The sequence below is a fragment of the Lissotriton helveticus genome, chromosome 4_1 (genome assembly GCF_964261635.1).
Source record: "Lissotriton helveticus chromosome 4_1, aLisHel1.1, whole genome shotgun sequence".
NCBI lineage: Eukaryota > Metazoa > Chordata > Amphibia > Caudata > Salamandridae > Lissotriton > Lissotriton helveticus.
Window position 1 is genome coordinate 763,665,915 of NC_136063.1, and position 21,466 is coordinate 763,687,380.

The window sequence follows — 21,466 nt, forward strand, 5'->3', positions numbered from 1 at the left end:
TCTAGTCTGTTGTTTCAGCTTATTTACAAAAGACTGACATCAATCGGCTTATTTGTAAAGGCCCCGGAAAAAAACACATCTGGTTTACTGTGACATTACATGTAAATGTTGAGTAAAATACACTTGATATTTTTTAATTGTATTCACTGACTGCTGCTGTAACTTATTTATTGCCACGTTTCACTTGGTTTCCTTCCTTCAGATATTACTAGACCAATCCTTTCATCGACGTGTGTTTCTATTTTAGGAGTCTTCAGGGAACGGAAAGCCAATGTTCATTGATTTTGTGCTAGCCATCCTTCATGAAGGTTATCCTTGAAAGGGTCTCTTGATGTGTACCCCATGCAGCTTTTCAATATTCCTTAGATTGACATAAGATTGTGCATGATATATTTGCTTCCAGGCAGCAAGGAGTTAAAAGAAGACCTCAGAGAATTGAATAAACCTAAAATATGCAATCATTCTCCTAAAATGTATTTAATTTTATTCCAACAATTTGTGATTTCTAATGAATACTTCTAACCACAGATTCCTTACCTTTGGAATATCTCCAGACAGGATCTGGACACTTCTTTAGCAAAGCTCCAAAAACACTGTTAGGTTGTGCAGTATGGCTCCACAGTGACTCCATGCGCCCCGGAAGTGATGGACTGGAACTGCATATAAGCACCTCGCCTAGAGTACACATATCCTGTTCTTCTGTGACTTGCTGCTAAAGGTGGACTTGTCGCTGTCAGTCTTATACCACCTCCGAATGGTGGCTGCCTTCTGACATATTTGGGTTTTCCCATCTAAAGTCCCACAGAAAGACTTCCATTCTTATGGGGCAATTCTAGAGACTCTGGCATTCAGAACATTTTTTCTGCTACAGAGACTTTAAGGCATGAGGATGTGATCTCAGTATTTCAGGATCGCTCCTGCCTCTCAATGCGGATGTCTTTGAGGTTTCTTGGTCTCCTGGTCTTGTGCGTCATTCTAATCTCAAATCCTAGGTTGCACATGTGGACCATGCAGTGGAAACTAAGCTTCAAGTAGGGTCATAATCAGCAAGACCTCTTCAACTCTGTCCAGAACTTGCAGGAGATGACTCTGAATCCGCAAACTTGACCTGCAGAAGGCCTTATCCCACCCAAAATCCATTTGGAGCAGTGGAGATTAGAGGCCTCTGGTGTTTGGTGGAGAACTGGCTCCATATCAATCTTCTGGACCTTGAGTGATTTCCTTGTCCTGATAGGAGTCCTGCTGTCTGTCAAAGGGAGGCGGATGCAGCTCCTTACTGCTATGTGTTATTGCAAAAAAGCAAGATGAAGTGAGCTCCTGGATCCTATGTCAGGAGGCACTTTGCATCATAGGACTCTGGAACAGCAAAACCTCTTCCTGGTTACTAACCGCCTCGCATGGGTCTTTGTGTGCCAGAGAGGTGAACTGAGCATGCTTTGTGGGGCGGTTCACAAGTGGAAATCTTCATCCCATGGTGGCTCAGGGCATCTTCAAACAGTTTGGGTATGCCTTGGCTAGATATAATCGCAATGATCTAATGCGCAGTCTCAACAATTCTGAGCACTGGAGTTTTCTCTAAGGTACAAGTTAGGAGGCGCATTCTGGCTTGAATGCATAAAAGGCCCTTGTGTGCATCTCCACCACTGCTTCTCATGTCTCAAGTTTTGAGGAAGATCAAGACCGACTGGGCCAAAGGCCTCCTTATTGCTCTAAACTGAGCCATGAGAGTGTGCGATCTAGAGCTTTTAAGCATTTTGCCCTCTGGTCAGACTTCTGCTTCAGAAAGGCCTCCTGTTTCAACAACAGGGCAGGGTCCTGCCACCGAGTCTCCACCACCTACAACTCCCTGTGTAGAGATTGATCGGTGGCACCTGAATATGTTTGACTTGGCAGCTGAGGAGGTAGTCATCATCCTCCGTGCCAGACACCCTTCTGCAAAGTCGATCTACGCTGGGACAGATTTGTTGCCAGGTGTGGTGGCCGAAACACTAACCTCTTGCAAGCTAGAGTTCCTGATGTTCTTTTGTTTAGTCTTTTGTTAGCCCAGCAAGGTAGGCCTAACGGTGGGCACAGTGAACGTTATTTGTCAGCCCTTCCTGCCTCTGTGTTTACCTGACCTGCCGTCTTTTTATGTAATTATTTACAACAAGGGGTGGTGAGGGACAGAGTCTCTGAATTAAGCAGAATACTCTCACCCAGTCAAGAGATCAGGGCTAGATCCAACACCGTTTTTTAGCTCATTGCACCATCCCAGTTTCAGAACCTGGCTGTATGCAAATTAGTCTGTTCCTGTCCCAGTGCATGATGGGAACAGGGCAAACCAAACTACAAAAGCCAATTCTTACACTGGGAAGGAAACAAGCTTCCGGGGACCGGTTTCTGGCATTACAGCCGTCTTCGGCCCGGCTTGCTTGAATCCTGATGGTGCAATGAGCAAGGGACTCATGTCTGAGTATACCCTTCCACGCTTAGGGTAGACAAAATTATTTACAACAAGGGGTGGTGAGGGACAGAGTCTCTGAATTAAGCAGAATACTCTCACCCAGTCAAGAGATCAGGGCTAGATCCAACACCATTTTTTAGCTCATTGCACCATCCCAGTTTCAGAACCTGGCTGTATGCAAATTAGTCTGTTCCTGTCCCAGTGCATGATGGGAACAGGGCAAACCAAACTACAAAAGCCAATTCTTACACTGGGAAGGAAACAAGCTTCCGGGGACCGGTTTCTGGCATTACAGCCGTCTTCGGCCCGGCTTGCTTGAATCCTGATGGTGCAATGAGCAAGGGACTCATGTCTGAGTATACCCTTCCACGCTTGGGGTGGACAAAATTATTTACAACAAGGGGTGGTGAGGGACAGAGTCTCTGAATTAAGCAGAATACTCTCACCCAGTCAAGAGATCAGGGCTAGATCCAACACCGTTTTTTAGCTCATTGCACCATCCCAGTTTCAGAACCTGGCTGTATGCAAATTAGTCTGTTCCTGTCCCAGTGCATGATGGGAACAGGGCAAACCAAACTACAAAAGCCAATTCTTACACTGGGAAGGAAACAAGCTTATGGGGACCGGTTTTTGGCATTACAGCCGTCTTCGGCCCGGCTTGCTTGAATCCTGATGGTGCAATGAGCAAGGGACTCATGTCTGAGTATACCCTTCCACGCTTAGGGTGGACAAAATTATTTACAACAAGGGGTGGTGAGGGACAGAGTCTCTGAATTAAGCAGAATACTCTCACCCAGTCAAGAGATCAGGGCTAGATCCAACACCGTTTTTTAGCTCATTGCACCATCCCAGTTTCAGAACCTGGCTGTATGCAAATTAGTCTGTTCCTGTCCCAGTGCATGATGGGAACAGGGCAAACCAAACTACAAAAGCCAATTCTTACACTGGGAAGGAAACAAGCTTCCGTGGACCGGTTTCTGGCATTACAGCCGTCTTCGGCCCGGCTTGCTTGAAATGCCAGAAACCGGTCCCCGGAAGCTTGTTTCCTTCCCAGTGTAAGAATTGGCTTTTGTAGTCTGGTCTGCCCTGTTCCCATGATGCACTGGGCCAGGGACAGACTAATTTGCATACAGCCAGGTTCTGAAACTGGGATGGTGCAATGAGCTAAAAAACGGTGTTGGATCTAGCCCTGATCTCTTGACTGGGTGAGAGTATTCTGCTTAATTCAGAGACTCTGTCCATCACCACCCCTTGTTGTAAATGTCTTTTTATGTAAGGCACTGACTGTGATGCGTTTTATAAAAAGGTTTAACTTGCATGTTTCACCCAAACCATTTGTAAATCGCCAGTGGGATTTGAATTTGGTCTTGACGTTTCCCATATACATGCCCTTCGAGCCTTTGCATAGCTATGTAAGGCTCCTAACACTAAAGACCATCTTCCTCATTGCCATTACATGAGTAAACTGTACGCACTTACTGAGTTTCCACTCTACAGTCTTCTTTCTGGATAAACCAGTATGGAGGACTAGGGTGGCCTTCCTACCAAAGGTTGGGATCCCTTATATATTCACTATTTGATTAATCTGCCAGTGGGTTTTACGCTGCTTCGCTCCTCCATGAGGAAGAGTCTTCATTGCCTTGACCCTAAGCGAGGTGTCTGAGCTTTCACATGGTCCGCACAAAAGACTATCACGTGAATGATCAACTCTCTGTGGTTTTTATCGTGGGCAAAGAAATGGAAGACCGTACAAAAGAGGACCTTGTTACAGTGAATATACCGCTGTACTGAGATGTGCCATGCACTGGCTGCTTCTGACGACTGCTGCAATGGCTTTGGCAAGAGTATGCATTTGCCAGGCTGTGACGTGGGCATATGTGCATATCTTCACGAAAGAATGCTAAAATGACAGTTCAGTGGGAAGGTAATTTCGCCCACTTGGCTTTGCAGAACTCTTACGTCTGAGTTCACTTCCTAAGCCCTCCACCTTTGGGAGGTACTGCTATGGTATCTGTTCCACAGGTGAGGAATCCATAATTAGAATTGTCCCTAGGAAGAACCTTCTAGTCTGTAACGCCCTTTTCTTGTGAATACTATATTTATTTGCAGATTCCTCACTGGCCTTCTGCCTTCCCCTTCTGTAGACTAGCCTCTTTACCATCTAAAATGTCCAAAGTTAGGAATCAGCACACTGTCTTAACCAATTTGTTCTGTCCTCCCCATCTGAGTGCATGTAAGGAGAAAGAAACAAGAAACTGACATACGTGTGAGGGGTTGCGCTTATTTGTGGCTCCATGCGGTCACTTTCGGGCAGTACAGAGACACCACAGAACCACATGGTGCTACCTACCAGCATGCAGTAGCGAAACTAAAGAATTTTCTGGATCCAGTCTGCCACTTGGAGATGTTCCAAAGGCGATGAATCTGCGATTAGATGGAGTTATCTACCAGAAACAGCATTACTGAAGGTAAGTAGCTTGTTGGTTTATGCAAAGTATGTTAATTGCTAGGAAAGACCTGCAAAAAAGCATACAAACCTATGTTGAAATTCTTTTTTTGTTGTTGTTTTTGTTTCTCTAATTTGCTACTGAGGTTTAATAGAAACTAAGAGGTGGAAATATTGTGCCCTCTATCTTGGTTTTGTGAATATTTGCCTTGAACAATATGCTTATTGTACCTCTGATTTCGCCCATTCGTTTTCGACTATGATGCATCCTTAGCATAATTGCAGCAGCTGTCCATTATTATCATCACTGCCTGCCCCCTCTTATTCATCAGTATAACAAAGCTGCCCAAGTTTCAACATGCCTTCTTGCTGGAGACGGGGAAATTGTGGTGGCAGCAAGATACCTTTTCAAAGTCCAATACCAGCCTTAAGTCTGCTGTGAATGCAGCGGATATGTCCAGTAGGTAGCTGTGCAGTTGTAGAAACCTTAATAGACACGCCAGAATGGGCATCAGGTCTCAAGCATGAAATACAGGCAAATATGATCTACACACTTTTAACAGGGGCTCATCTGTTGGGAACGACAGTCAGTGAGACACTCCAATAGATTAAGAAAAATAACAAGACCACAAAATCCATTGGAGCCCTGAAGGTCCATGCAACCAGGAGACCTACACCAGTGAGAAGACCCATCAGGAAGAAGAGGCTTTCTAGCCTCGATTTCCTCCACCCACAAACCGGTGCACAGTAGCTAAACCCACAACAGTAGCAATTTCACACAAGACTCTGCAGCCCATTTGAGAGTGATCCAGGGGAAGGAAGAAGCTCCCAAGAGGGATCGACTCTTCAAGCAAATGACATACTATAAAATGAGTTCCAACACCAGTGGGGGACAGAATAGGTGTTGTCTTCAGGAGTTAGGGCTGTTACCTCGGACAAAAGAATAATGAGCATCATCCAGCACAGTTACTGCATCAAGCTCCTAAGATCACCTCTGTAGGAAGCTGGCTCTGTATAAGGTATACTACTAAGTGGATATACCTTGCACAGAGATTCCCTCGGAACTGTACAGGGCTTAATGTAAACCCAAAGTGCTCTATTAGTGGTAGTGTGGGCAAGCAGCCTTAGGCTAACACAGAGGATTGGAAGACATTTAGTGCACCCACATTGACCAATAACTGACACATGACTCAAAAAGGAGATCCACACCAATTTTAGAAAATTAAGCTGTGTTTGAGTTTTATTTCAAGACTAAGATTGTTGCAAAAAGGACAGTTTTCAGGAAAAATACTTTAGTCTTTTAAAGGTCGACGGTGCAATTTTCGAACAGTTCAGTGTTCTACTATGGAGGAAAACAGCAATACAGTTTTACAGGTAAGTATCCAACTTACAGTTTCAGTCTTCAGGAGTTAAGGTCAGCAGAAGGCAAGGCTCAGGTAAGCACAAAGTCTACACCCCCAGCGGCAAAGGGCGGCCAGGTGCAGAGGTCAAATTCAGTGATAGGCCCAATGCGTTTCAATGAATATTGGGACCGCTTGGAGTCACACTGCTTGCAGGTAGGGCAGTCAGTTGCAGGGGCACAGCTTTTGGGGTTAGAACAAGCACAGGGGAGGCCAAAAGCCAGCATAAATCGTGCACCACCAGCGGAACAGGGGTGGCCGGGTGCAAATACAGCATTGGGCGCTCACTGCTTTTCAATGAGGAATCTCGGTTTGACAAAGAGGCTGCAGGCGCTGCACGGGAGACTGCAGGAGGGGGAGCAGCAACACCAGAGGTAAGTTGAGGTGTTGAGGGTCGTAGGGCACCGTTGGTTCAGCTCACCAATGCCCATGGGCTTCGGGTGCAGGGGTGTCCTTTTAACATCTGATTCTTCTCACCGGAGCCAGTTGCAGGGAGCCTCTGGATTCAGTCTGCAGGTGTCGTTGTGGAGTCCAGGAGGGGTCAGCCAGCGCTGGACTTGAGGTCAGGCTCGCTGGGGAACCTGTTCTGGATCAGTGAGCAACCTAGACAGGGGGCAGAGGCATCTGATGCAGAGTGGGCAGAACTTGCGGATCCAGAGGGTACTGGGGTCCTTTGTGTAGGTTTCTTGTGGACAGATATGCTGTCCTCCAAGTCTCTGGTCTTTGTTGAAGAGCAGGCAGTCTTCCTCGGGTTCTGGAAGTTGATGGATGCAGGACAGGCATCCTCATCTTTTGCAGGGTCTTTGAAGAAGGAGACAGGCCGGTAGGGCTAGGGCCAAGTGAGTAGGCATCTTCAGGCTGCGCTGCATGGCTTCGTCTTCGTCCTTCTTACGTCATCAGAAACTAGTTTCTAGGTTTGATGTAGCCATCTAAATACTACATTTAGGGGCGTTTTGGGGAGAGTAACAGGTAGGGCCAATGGGCACCTTACCAGTGACTTCATCCTCAATTATGCCACACTCCTGTGGGAGGGGGCATAGTCCTATCCCTGATTGGAGAGGTCTCCCCATCTTCAAGATGGCGGAGACTGAAAGATGTGCTTCACCTTGCCTCCCTGACTTTAGGGGTGGAGTTGGCAGAGGTGGACACACCTCCTATCCTTCCAAGGTTTTCTGACCCAAAGTGGGGTTGTAAATAGGGGGCTGGCATCTGCTGCTAGCAGCAGAGGCTGGTGGGGGGGTCACATTACAAAGGCGGAAGGCCTTTGAAGCTTCCCTCTCGAGCACTGTGCCCATACTGGGAGATGAGGTGTGACACCTCTGCCCATGATGTGCACTGTGTCTGGTCCAAGGGACCAGAGGCTCTCGACCCAGGGATTCAGAAACATGTCTAGTAGTGACAGGATGCCTACAGCCAGTCTGTGACCACACCAGAGTTGGTAGGTTTTCAGGGGGCGCCTTTGAGTACATTTTACAATAAATACCCCACTGGCATCAGTGTGGGTTTACTGAGATGAGTAGTTTGGTACCAAACACTTCTAGGTTCAGAAAAGCCATCGTGGAGCTGGGGTACCCGAGTTGTCGAGTTTCCAGCCCATGTACTCTCTACTCCCCAATTGGCCTGAAGGGCCAATTGGGGAATAGTTTTAGGGAAGAAGCACTGGCACAGGGGACCTGGTTGTCAGGGACCCTTTGGACTACGATCGAAACCGCATTAATTTCCAGGCAAAAAGTGGGGCTAATTATGTCAAGAGGCACTTTCTCACAACCTCCAAGCGTGAAACCAAAAAAAAAAAAAAACATACAAACCAAGAGCTGCAGTGTCTACAGGAGGAAGCGGAGGAGCTCTTGGAAAACCATGTAGTAGAAAAGGCACAGAAGGCTAAGATCCGTCATAGTATGTACTCTGTATATTTCCTGGTATCAAAACTGGACAAGACACAGAGCAATTCCTTGGCTGGGGGAACTATATTGTAACTATAGAACTCGTGGACATCTATCTACATGTGTCTACGAACAAGAGGTACAAAAACATTCTTTGATTTCTCATTAAACCTGCACATTATCAATTTATGGGTCTTTCTTGTAGTATAAAGTCGACACTAATCAACAAAGGGGAGAGAAAGGGTAATTCCACCACAAGGGTGGGGAGGGAACTCCTGGTCCCCTGGACTGGATATATAACAACAAGTGGAGGAGTGCCCTCATGAAGGTTGATTACAACCTTAGAATTATAAGGTGCTTTTCTTGTACCCCGAATAAGGGACAGCCTTTGTCCTTAAAAGACCCCTCACTCACCAACCTAGTTGGTGACATGCTTCATCATCGGGGTCCCACCCAGACAGCCGAATGCCATCTGGGTGTGCTGCGACATCGGACTACAGTGGAGCTGGTTTCCGTAATTTTTATATGTGCAATTAACGTAAAGTGAGTGTGTTTAAAAAATTGCCCAATACTACCCACTCATGGATTTTATTCCGGAGTGATTGGACAATAGTTAAAAAACAGTGGGACACCTATTGCCTGATTAGGTAGGCTATGGTGTCGATAAAGTCGTGGGCTAAGATGAAGAAAAAGTTAAAATGGTCTACATGTTTCAACCTATGTGTAATTGTAAGGTTTTCCTCAGGACCAGGGTGGGGGAATCTGGGTGGTGTACACACACTAAGGTGTACCCTGCCCTCGATTCCTTGGTGTAGAAATCACAACATGTGATTAGTTCAAAAGATGTTCTTCTCCTTGATTCTGGAAAAAAACCTGCAAAGAAAAAAGGGGAGGGGGGGGGTTTGGGAGAATCAAGTAAACATTACAAGTGTGGTATGCTACTTGCTTCTCTTTGCACCTTATGTCAAAAAAGCTCATGACTTATTCTCTCATGAGTGAAACAACCAGTATCAGCTGTAACTCATGACTCTTCTCAGTTAGACGTGCTGAATACTGTGTGACTCAAAAAGGTCAATGACCGCAGCTGGACCGTGCACAAAGTGATGGCGTGTTCATACGTAATCCTGTTGCAATCTTCAAAGTCAAACATGCCGACAGCTATCCCAGACAAACGGGTTGTTTGTTCGAAAATGAGTTACAGCTGATACTGATACACCCCCCATTCTGGGCAGCCCCTACCTATATTAAAAAAAAAACAAAAAACTGGCGCTTAGTGACCATCCGACGCACCGAAGCGGTTAAAGGATATCTTGTGGCTAGCTCTGCCTTTCTTCGGCTTCCACATCAGCCTTCTTTATTCAAAGCTCCTTTTGTTAACAGATTCTTTAATGAAAAAAAAAAAATGACCGTACTCATCTGTTTCCTCCCTCTCCTTTCGTAATGCCCCAATGGAGCTTAAATCTGGTTCCTACTTTTCTCATGTGTGATCCCTTCGAGCCTCTTCATAACTGTCCCCTCAGGTTGCTGACTCAAAAACTGCCTTCCATGTTGCCATCACCTCTGCTCAATATTTAGCCAATTATGTTAGCGCTATACACTAGAGCTATATGCATCAACTCGCAATCCTGCTAGGGACCTAATGCAGTCATTTTCCTAAGGATCTGGTACTTAATAAAGGTAGGACTGAGGATGCAATTTTCCTTCAATCCCTTACAAATAAAAGCAAGTTTGATAGAGCAATAAGGGGTTTACAGAATGGTAAATCAGTTGGGCCGGGCAAGTTTAACTGCCATCTGTTGTAAACCTTTCTTTGATATTTTTGGCATCTTAGTAACAAAAACTGTGTGATCAGATTTGGACGTTAGACATATATCCAGAGCTGTTAAAAAAAAACTAAAAAAAACTGCTTTTCTTTCAGAAAATGTAAAAAATATAGCCAGATGAGACTTTTTCAGGCACCCCAGCACTTTGGCGAGGATGGGGGAAGGTCTAATTTTTTTTGTGCCAAAAAGGCTTTTGATCTCATGAATTGAAAATTCTTATTGAATGTTAGGCATGCGATGGTGATCCCATCCCAGTTCACCAGAGCTATTGCAAGACTATACTGAAAAGCTTGTGGCAAAACAATCATTATCAATAATAAGGGAGAATAGTCTTCTTTAGTAGAGGTACGAAGCAGTGATATCATTCCCTCTTTTACTTTCTCTTTTTAAAGAGTCCTTAACTTCGAGGATGCTCCTTGATTCCCAGGTGTGTAGCTGCCACCAGGGGGAGAAAAAAGATCAAACTATAGGATGAAGCTCTAGTTCTCGGTCTCTTACAAGATAATATTGGTAAAACAAAACTTACGTTTTCATGTTATAGAATTAATCATTCCAAAACGAAACTACTGCTGTTAAAAGCTGATCCCTATATCTTTCCCAGCTAGTTAAAAAAACAAAAAAACTAAACCGGTCCTAAGATGCTTGTTTCCAGTCCAGGGATGACCTGGCCTTGCAATTCGGAATGGACTGTTCCCATTGGGGGCAGGGTCTAGACTGATTTGCATATGGCTGGGTTCAAACTGAAATGGCATGTGGAGCACAAAAACGATGGATTTAGGCCCAGATCTGTGTACTGGGGTGAATGTATGACATTGTTCTGCATTTGGTCTATCAATTGTTCTTTTTGCATTAGTTAAAACAAAATGCAATAATTTGATATAATGCAAGTTAGCATAGGCCCCAGACACTATTTTAGCTTAAATATACCCCTCTGCTAGCTTAGAAACCAATTAAGACATGAAACAAGTTTCAATTTACACGTGCGCTTGGCCTGCAGTTTCTGGCCTGATACTACAGTACAGACATTTCTGAAGGTTTCTGTAGTTCTACAAAGGCTTTTTCTTTCGCCAGCTTCAGCCCTCACAGTTAGTACAATCAACCATCTGTTGTGTCAGTGCAGAGGCAAAGGTCACCAGGTCCAGCAGTTCTCACCCGCACCACATAGAAAACGTTTGTAGCTCACCTGTGTAGGAGCATGTCCGAGTGGAGGACTTGTATTCTACTTCCTATAGTTCTTGAAGGCCTTAACATTGGATCAATGAGTTCTATAGATTGTATGAAGGGGTGGTGAGCCCTACCCTTTCCGCAGACTCCTCCTCACATCTCCCATTCAGTCATAGGACACTGTAGCAAGAGGTGGTGCCATGCTGCAGAAAGGAGCAGTAACTAGTACAGGGGTGCTTCACTGTACTTCCTGGTTCACAAGAACGCGACTTTTGCCTGATCCTAGATCTCCAATTCTTGAACTTTTACCCATGCATGAAGAATTTCAAGATTCTCTCCCTGGCTCAAGTACTTATGTCACTACAAGCAGTACATGTCACAACATCTGTGCAAGTTTTCCCTTGACCTTGGAGGTTCTGAAACATTTGGGATATGATTTTGGTATTTCAAGATGGTGCATGTATTCGAGGCCGGATGATTCTCCACCTGCTGGATATGCTGACTCCCTGCCGTTGCTTTCACTAAAGCATGCTGGCTCATGAGGGCTCAATTCAGTGAGCCAAAATTTCACCTCACAGTTACTTTAGAACGGGCAAGCGACTGAGATATTTGACAGTTTACCGTTACAACAAACCCTTTAGTCTAAATTATTGATTCCGCTTTGTATCCTATTGCAGTTTGTAAAGATACCAAACTACAGATAAAATGTTTTTATTGTACATACAAAATTTATTTTTCAGACACAAAATCCATTTATTTTGGCAAATTAAATTTCAGAATGTTTACATTATTAACTAATAGTTTGAAATGAGCAAACCAGTCTAAAGCGGACTCCACAAACCTCTCCAGAACTGGCAAACATACCCCCATTGTCAAAATAAAAACAGCCTTTAGTCGAATAGTGATCCTAACCAATACGTTTAACCATAATATTCATGAGTATTGGACATGACCTATGGGCATAACTAGAATGTCAACACATGTTTTGGTGTCTCAAGATCATATCTATTGCCACACACTTGAGGACTAGCTCCTGACACACCCTTTAATCTTTAGGAGCAGTTCAGGATCCCTGATGGGTGCTCCTCTGAATGTACTGGAGATTAGAGGCATTTGCTCCAAAAAGGGAGCAGGTTCTGCATATCTTCCTGCTTAAACTGAGGGTATTAGGCTGGCGTTCAAGGTCTACCCCAACACCCCCTTCCCTTCGCAGTCAGTCTGTTCAGATCTTGATAGGCAATATGACATGCTACATCAAAAAGAAAGAGTGGAAGTCACACCTTTATGTTGAAAAGCACTGAGGATCTGGCTGTGGGCCGGAGTCTGCATCAACTTGCCCATTGGACCATGAGTTATGCTTCCATCCAGAGGTTGTACAGTACATGTTTTCCCTGTGCAGCACCCCTCAGCTCGACTTTTTTGCCACTTGCAAAAATGCCCATTGTCAACAGTACTATGCCCTTCAGAAATCACTGCAGTGATCCTTGAAGGAGGATTTGTTTTCACTTAACTGCATGTTTCCTGCTACACCCTTGATTCCTTAGTTTCTGAGGAAGATTCACCAGGACTTTGCCAACATCACCTCACCACCTCAAACTGGCTCAGAAGACCTTCTTCACCTCTCCTTATACATTCCTGTCTTCCTTTGCGGTCAGGCCTCCTCTCCCAGTAGGAGCCGCAGATTCTGCACCCCAATTTCCATAGTCGTCTCCTACATATCTGGGGATTGAGCAGGGACACCCGAGCTCTTGCCAGCTGTCAATGGAGTTGGTCAACATGATCTTCGTTGTCAGTCTTTCCTCCAGTCTAAGGCTGTTTACTCTAGAAGTTTGTTTCTGACGCAGAATGTGGATTCCTTGAAGGCTCACCTTCTTTTTGCACTCTTGCTAGCTCAAGAGGGCTGTACATCAGGCACATCCAGGGATATGCAGCTTTATTGTATTTATCTGGCTTCCAGATCAGTCATCCCCATTTAAGCCCCTATTTGTGATGAGATTTCTGAAGCATGTTGCTCAAACATGTTTTCTCCTACTCCTTTTATCTTGCCTAAATGGACCGTGAATCTGGTGTTAACATTTTTGATGGGCACCATTTTTGAGTTTTTTGATGGTAACCAAATAAGATTAACATAGAAGATCGTTTTTCTCTTGGCCATTACTTCGGCGAGGGACATCAGTGAGTTACAAGGGCTGAGCGTCCGTCGACCCTGCACACTTCTCCAAGACGGGTTGGTCCTCAGAACCAAAGCTGCTTTCCTTCCTAAGTCAGTGACCCCTTTTCATTTGTGGAAAACCATTACTTTGCCTTCTTTCTATCCTCCACCCCATTCTACCAAGGAGGAGGAGTAGCTACACCGATTGGACCCCAGAAAGGGAGTCTGTTTCCACTTAGACCACAACAAAGAAATTAGGTTTGCTCATCAACCGTTTGTGTGGTGCATAAGCAGCAAGAAAGGCAAAGTAGTCCAAAGAATGTTATCATCCACATTGATCATTTTTCGAATCAATTTGTGCTTATCCCTGGTGAAGAAGGAACTGTCAAAGGAAATACGGGCTCATTCCACGAGGGCAAAGATTTCCAGTTTAGCACTTGCCAGGGGTGTTCCCTTGGTTGAGATCTGTTGTGCAGCGACATGGGCTTCACTTTGGATCTTCACCAAACATTGTATTCTGAGGTCAGAAGGCATGGCCATTTTGCACATTTTTGCTACAGGATTTCCGTCTTTGGCCATCCATCAGACCCATCACCTAAGGGAGGGAAGGGGGAACCTATTCAACAGGTGAAGAATAAAAGTATGCCTTATGGTTCCAGCGGCATCACAATGGGCTGTTTCTGTCACAGAGATGGAGCCTGTACCCCCTACTGTTGCAGCAGAGGTGTGTCTGTAGTTTCCTCATGCAGTAAAGCTCCTGGGGATATTCAACGAGGGAGGAATCTGCAGGTGGATCGAGTTTCCACCAGAAAGATCTTTACTGAAAGTACGTTTTTCATTTACTTATTTTAAGTGGTCCGGGATCCTGCACGTGGTTGGGGTAATTCAAAAGGTAGGACTATAATGAAGATTCTTTTGGGGGAGAACCAGTAATATAGTTAAGTAACTTTCCATGTTTTCGCTGTTCTTTTCGCCCCATATAGACCATTTATTCACAAGCCCCCTCCCTGTGATTCAGATTGCCTCAGACTAAAGACATGTAAGTATTGATGACATAAAATGATGACTACGTCGGTCTTCGGAAGTGAATGCTTTGGAGAATGAACCACTGTTCCTCGCCTCTATTCAGTTCTGTGTTATATTGTCCAGCCAGAAGTGATAATAAGGAATATATTGGGAAGAGGATGCCATCGGAGGGAACTGTGATGGCATCCTGCTAGCAGAATACCGTGAATTTCGGTATTGGAAAAAATGGTAGCCATTCAGTTTGGTGATGTTTTTAGGGCACCATTTTTGACTGTGTTTTCACTAGTTTTTGACCACAAAATACCACTATGGCTGCGTTTCACCAGCATAGTAATGACCCAGGAGGAAGTATTATTCAATCTTGAGTAACAAAGAAGGTGGGAGTAGAGTTTGAAAAGTAGTGGGTGTATGGATCAACTTTGTTGAACTGTACAGGAAACCTGAGTGGAACCCGGTCAAATCAGACTTGCTGATAAATCTTGTGTGAAGAGTTGGGGCAAGACCTGATGATCATTATCCAAATCTGCAATCAGTTATGTTAGCTCTCAATCTGTCACTTCTAATACTTTTTAGGGCTCGCCCCTTTCCTATTCCGCAGGAATAGGAAAAGAGCCCTAATGCAGCCAAACCATACTTTCTGCCAAGGGCTCTCCAGCGGATTTTGAGAAGTGCACGCCTCATGCACGAGCTTGCCGCCTGCCTCCACATCAAAGCCATCTGTTGCTTTGCGCTCGGCCTCAGGCCGGCATTTCTCCTCCCCTAATTATTTACTGCATGGCCGGCCGGCACATCAAAGGCTGCTGCTCCCCATGCGTCTCGTCAGCCCCCATTAAGCAGCAGAAAGCCCTCCTCATCTATTGGTGTCTTGTAATTCAGGGTTTCTCCCGACCACTACAGCGCACAACATGGGGCAATGGGTCAGCCCATTTTAGCCATTAGCTAACTTGTTTGTGAGTGATAGCACTCTGCCATTTCAGAAGGAGCATATTTGCTTCCAAAGAAGTCTCTTTTGTGTTGGGGACAACTGTGGCAATATCTGCTCTTTAAGACAAAACAATATATTTAGCTGTTAGCCACTTTTTGATTTGATTGTTGACGGCACAGCAGCTTCCCCAACAATACAGTTTTACAAAGAGCATGACAAAGCAAAGTATTGACAAAGCCAAACATCCTCCTGGAATTCATTGATTGGGTTACATATATCGAATTATTCTCCATTGCAAAGTCCTGCAGGTGAATTGCATCAGATGTATTTTCTTTTGGGGATCTTTACTAATTCCAAATTTCTTTTTTGGGAGGGTATGAGGTACTATCCCACGCGCTCTCTCTCCTCTGAGTCTGCTGGAGGTCTCTCTATGACTGTCTGTCACCCCCCCCCTCGCCCGCTCTCTCCTCTGCAGCCCGTCTCTGCCCCACTCCCCATGCCGCAGCCTCTCCCTTTAGCTTTCATTTATGGCCGAGGCGCCGCCAGCCAGAACCAAAACAAACCGCAGAAATATTTCCTGTTTCTGTCTCTCCTCCTCTTTCTCTCTCTTTCGCCGCTCTTTCTCCTCTAATATATCTGCCTCTCTCGTGCCCTCTTTTCCACGGTCTATCGCTCTCTCTCTCTCTCTGTGCCTTTGCTTCTCTATCTTTTCCACTGAGCCTGTCTCTACCTCTCTCTTTTCAGCTGTCGCTATCTGCCTCTCTCTGTGTCTCAGTCTGCGCCCCTCTCTTTTCCAATGTCATTCTTCGCTTCTCTCTATCTTTGCCCCTGAATGTCTCTGTCTTTTCAATTGTGTCTGTCTCTGTATCTAGCTTTCCACAGTCCGCCTCTGCCTTGCTCTGTGTATCAGCCTCCCTGTCTCTGTGATTTCCACTGTGTCTGTTTCTGCCCCTCTATCGTTTCCCCTGTATTTCCCTCCCTCTCTGATCCGCTCTCTGCTTCTGCTGCTTCTCTTTCTTTGTCAATGTGTCTGTCTCTGCCCCTCTTTCTTTCTTCCCCTGCCTGTCCCTGCCCCTCTCTCTTCCACTGTCTGTCTCAGCCTCTCTCTCTGACTGCCCGTCTCTCTTTCTGTCCCGCTGTCTCTCTCTTTTCTACTTTGCCTCTCTCACTTTTCCACGTTCTATCTCTGACCCGCTCTCTCTTTTTGACTTGCTCTCTCTGCCTATTTCATTGTTTTCTTGCCCTGACTGTCTCACGCTTTCTGACTTTGAATGCCTGCCTCCATTTCTCTTCCGTTGACTCTGTCTGCCTGCCTTTTCTACTTTCCCTCTCTCCTTTCTCTTATGCTTCTATCTGATTCCACTGCCAGTCTCTGCCTCTCTCTCACTATCCACTGCCTGCCTTTGCCTCTCTCTGTGACTGCCTCTCTCACCCTCTCTTGTTTTTCGTGCCTTCTTCTCCCCTGATTGCACTCGTTTTTCGTGCCTTCTGCTCCCCTGATTGTACTCATTTTTTGTGCCTTCTTCTCCTCTGATTGTACTCGTTTTTTTCGTGCCTTCTGCTCCCCTGATTTTTATTGCCTTCTGCTTCCCTGATTGTACTCGTTGTTTCTTGCCTTCGGCTCCCCCACTCCATCCATCCATCCCCCCACTTCATCCATCCATCCCCCCACTTCATCCATCCATCCCCCCACTTCATCCATCCATCCCCCCACTTCATCCATCCATCCATCCATCCCCCCACCCCATCCATCCATCCATCCATCCATCCATCCCACTCCATCCATCCATCCCACTCCATCCATCCATCCCCCCACTCCATCCATCCATCCATCCATCCCCCACTCCATCCATCCATCCCCCCACTCCATTCATCCCCCCACTCCATCCATCCTTCCCCCCCACTCCATCCATCCCACTCCATCCCACTCCATCCATCCATCCCACTCCATCCATCCCACTCCATCCATCCCACTCCATCCATCCATCCATCCCACTTCATTCATCCCACTCCTTCCATCCATCCATCAACCCCCAACTCCATCCATCCACCCCCAACTCCATCCATCCACCCCCAACTCCATCCATCCACCCCCAACTCCATCCATCCACCCCACTCCATCCATCCATCCCACTCCATCCATCCCACTCCATCCATCCATCCACCCCACTCCATCCATCCACCCCCACTCCATCCATCCATCCATCCCCCCACTCCATCCATCCATCCATCCCCCCACTCCATCCATCCCACTCCATCCATCCATCCCCCCACTCCTATCCATCCATCCCACTCCATCCATCCGTCCCACCCATCCATCCCCTCACTCCATCCATCCACCCCACTCCATCCATCCATCCCACTCCATCCATCTCCATCCATCCCACTCCATCCATCCATTCCCCCACTCCATCCATCCCCAACTCCATGCATCCCCAACTCCATGCATCCCCAACTCCATGCATCCCCAACTCCATGCATCCCCAACTCCATGCATCCCCAACTCCATGCATCCCCAACTCCATCCATCCCACTCCATCCATCCCCCCACTCCATCCATCCCCCCAGTCCATCCATCCCCCCACTCCATCCATCCCCCCACTCCATCCATCCCCCCACTCCATCCATCCCCCCACTCCATCCATCCATCCCCCCCACTCCATCCATCCATCCCCCCCACTCCATCCATCCCCCCCCACTCCATCCATCCATCCCCCCCACTCCATCCATCCATCCCCCCCACTCCATCCATCCACCCCCCCACTCCATCCATCCCCCCCACTCCATCCATCCCCCCACTCCATCCATCCCCCCACTCCATCCATCCATCCCCCACTCCATCCATCCATCCCCCACTCCATCCATCCATCCCCCACTCCATCCATCCATCCATCCCCCCACTCCATCCATCCCCCCGCACTCCATCCATCCCCGCACTCCATCCATCCCCGCACTCCATCCCTCCCCGCCCCACACTCCATCCCTCCCCGCCCCACACTCCATCCCTCCCCACACTCCATCCCTCCCCCGCCCCACACTCCATCCCTCCCCCGCCCCACACTCCATCCCTCCCCCGCCCCACACTCCATCCCTCCCCCGCCCCACACTCCATCCCTCCCCCGCCCCACACTCCATCCCTCCCCCCGCCCCACACTCCATCCCTCCCCCGCCCCACACTCCATCCCTCCCCCGCCCCACACTCCATCCCTCCCCCGCCCCACACTCCATCCCTCCCCCGCCCCACACTCCATCCCTCCCCCGCCCCACACTCCATCCCTCCCCGCCCCACACTCCATCCCTCCCCCGCCCCACACTCCATCCCTCCCCCGCCCCACACTCCATCCCTCCCCCGCCCCACACTCCATCCCTTCCCCGGCTCACACTCCATCCCTTCCCGGCCCATACTCCATCCCTTCCCCGGCCCACACTCCATCCCTTCCCCGGCCCACACTCCATCCCTTCCCCGGCCCACACTCCATCCCTTCCCCGGCCCACACTCCATCCCTTCCCCGGCCCACACTCCATCCCTTCCCCGGCCCACACTCCATCCCTTCCCCGGCCCACACTCCATCCCTTTCCCGGCCCACACTCCATCCCTTCCCCGGCCCACACTCCATCCCTTCCCCGGCCCACACTCCATCCCTTCCCCGGCCCACACTCCATCCCTTCCCCGGCCCACACTCCATCCCTTCCCCGGCCCACACTCCATCCCTTCCCCGGCCCACACTCCATCCCTTCCCCGGCCCACACTCCATCCCTCGCCCACACTCCATCCCTCGCCCACACTCCATCCCTCGCCCACACTCCATCCCTCGCCCACACTCCATCCCTCGCCCACACTCCATCCCTCGCCCACACTCCATCCCTCGCCCACACTCCATCCCTCGCCCTCTTGCCCTGCCTCTATCTCTCACCCTGCCTCTATCTCTCGCCCTCCCTCTATCTATCTTTCGCCCTCCCTCTATCTATCTTTCACCCTCCCTCTATCTATCTTTCACCCTCCCTCTATCTATCTTTCACCCTCCCTCTATCTGTCAATCGCCCTCACTATCCATTGCATCACCACAGCATCACTCAGGGGCACCACAACATCACTGTGCGCTACCACAGCATCACTGAACGCCACAGCATCACTCGTCGCCGCCACAACATCATTCAGAGCCACCACAGCATCAATCTGTGCAACCATTCAACAACAACTGATTCAAATATGTTCTCTCAATGTTTCAAACTTTATTACAAATGTCACAAAAAATTTTAATATTTCACTTCTGTTCTTGTATTTTAATCACAATAAAATACACTAAACAGTCTTCCAAAAAGTTATTTGCAAAAGTTTAAGCTATTGCCATTATAAATGACAATAACCTTTATTTAAGTATTAAATATTGAAAAAAATACAACCCATTGTTATTTTTAATATTAATACATCTAAGTCATGTAAATACAACACATATTGCATTACAAATGCTATAGGTGTCACGTTTGCAAAAGTTAACACTATTGGCATTGTAAATGACAAAGTTATTAATTTCGCTATTTTCAAAATAAAAACATAAATAAAAAATGTGTCATCTACAATACTAATACCTTTACCTTTACTAATGCGAGCCCTATTGCATTGCAAATGCTTGTTATTATTCATTATTCTGCTGAAAGATTCAGTGACATATCTTCTCCTTTACCTTATAAAACCTTCCACGCTCAGTTCACAGAAAACATCTTATTTGCTCATGCTAGTCATTTTCTGTGTCTATAGCCAACCACCACTGTAAATCTCAGGACATCAAGTCGCTTTTTATTAAACATAGGTCTAACCTATTGTGTTCCCTTTCTCCTGTAATGCATTGGAAACTCTCATAGATGCCATTTTTAGGTCTCGGCCTACGTAGGCTGCGCTTGCGCAGTCTCACTGGCGAGAAATGTTTTAGGTCTCGGCCTGCGTAGGCTGCGCTTGGCAAGTCTCGCTGGCGAGAAATTTTGTTTGCAGTATGGGGGCTTGAACCCGCCCCTCTTCTCCATTGGCTGGCTTCCTAAACGGAGGCCAGCCATTGGACGAGAGGGGCGTCTGTCAGTTCAAGCCCCGTCTTTTTGGGATTGAGGGGTGTGTTTTTTCGTTTCTTTTTTCTTTCTGTTTTCTTTCTCTCCTCTTCCCATTGGCTGGAATTTTACATTCCAGCCAATGGGAAGAGGAGAAAAAGAAAACTCGCCTCTCAATCCAAAAAATGACGCTGGTTTCTCTGAGGTATTTCTGCTTCGCCTCGGAGAAACATGGTGGTGCTGCTTGGTTTCCCGCCCGCCTCTCAGCCATGGATTTCACACCGGCAGCCGAGGAAGTCTTCGAGGGACTCCCCCACCTCTGAGCCGGTAAGTTTGCGCTCTTGGAGCCCACCGCAGCATCAGCACCGTTTAAGCAGCAGCGTCGTAGCTGTCCCGATCATCGCTCAGAGGAAGGTGAGGCCTCCGTCGGAGTGTTCTTCTGGCCTAGAATGGTTGGGTGGGCATGTGAGGCGTAAGCTTACTGTGCAGGACTAACTGAGCCGTGGAGATGGCACAAGGAACGCCATAATTGGGTGTATTAAGAGGGTTTAATCTCTTTTAGACGAAATGCTGCGTGTACTGCTTCTTTGTTGGCACGCACCCGGTTCTTGTCGCTGTCTGTGCGCCTTCCCGTCGTACGGGCTGCGCCTACTCCTATGCATGCTAGTCGTTAGGAGCAGTCAGTCCCGGTTGCAACTCTACACACCAGGGGCCGGGGCGGGGCATTCGTGTGTGTGGGGCTCTGTGTGTGTGGGGCTCTGTGTGTGTGGGGCTCTGTGTGTGTGGGGCTCTGTGTGTGTGGGGCTCTGTGTGTGTGGGGCTCTGTCTGTGTGGGACTGCGTGTGTGTGTGTGTGTGGCTCTTTGGGTAGCTTTTTTTGTTGGTGGCTCTGTGTGTGGGTGGCTCTGTCTGTGAGGGTGTGTGTGTGTAGGTGGGTCTGTGTGGGTGGCTCTGTGTGTGTGTGGGTGGCTCTATGTGAATGACTGTGTGGGTGGCTCTGTATGTGTGTGTGGGTGGCTTTGTGTGGGTGGCTCTGTGTGGGTGCAAATGCAATAGGTCTCGCATTTGCGAGCTATTAAGCTATTGGCATTGTAAATGACAATGCCATTTATTTATGTTTTAAAAACCAAAACATAAATAAAAATAATGTCATGAGCAATGCCAA

The 21,466-nt window shown here is 47.4% G+C and overlaps 1 protein-coding gene across 6 annotated transcripts in view; it reads left to right on the forward strand.

Annotated features, from left to right (window-relative positions):
- The window catches only part of SS18 (SS18 subunit of BAF chromatin remodeling complex), a 390,130-nt gene that overhangs the window by 86,084 nt on the left and 282,580 nt on the right, over window positions 1-21,466 (forward strand). The gene's annotated exons all lie outside the window — the stretch shown is intronic.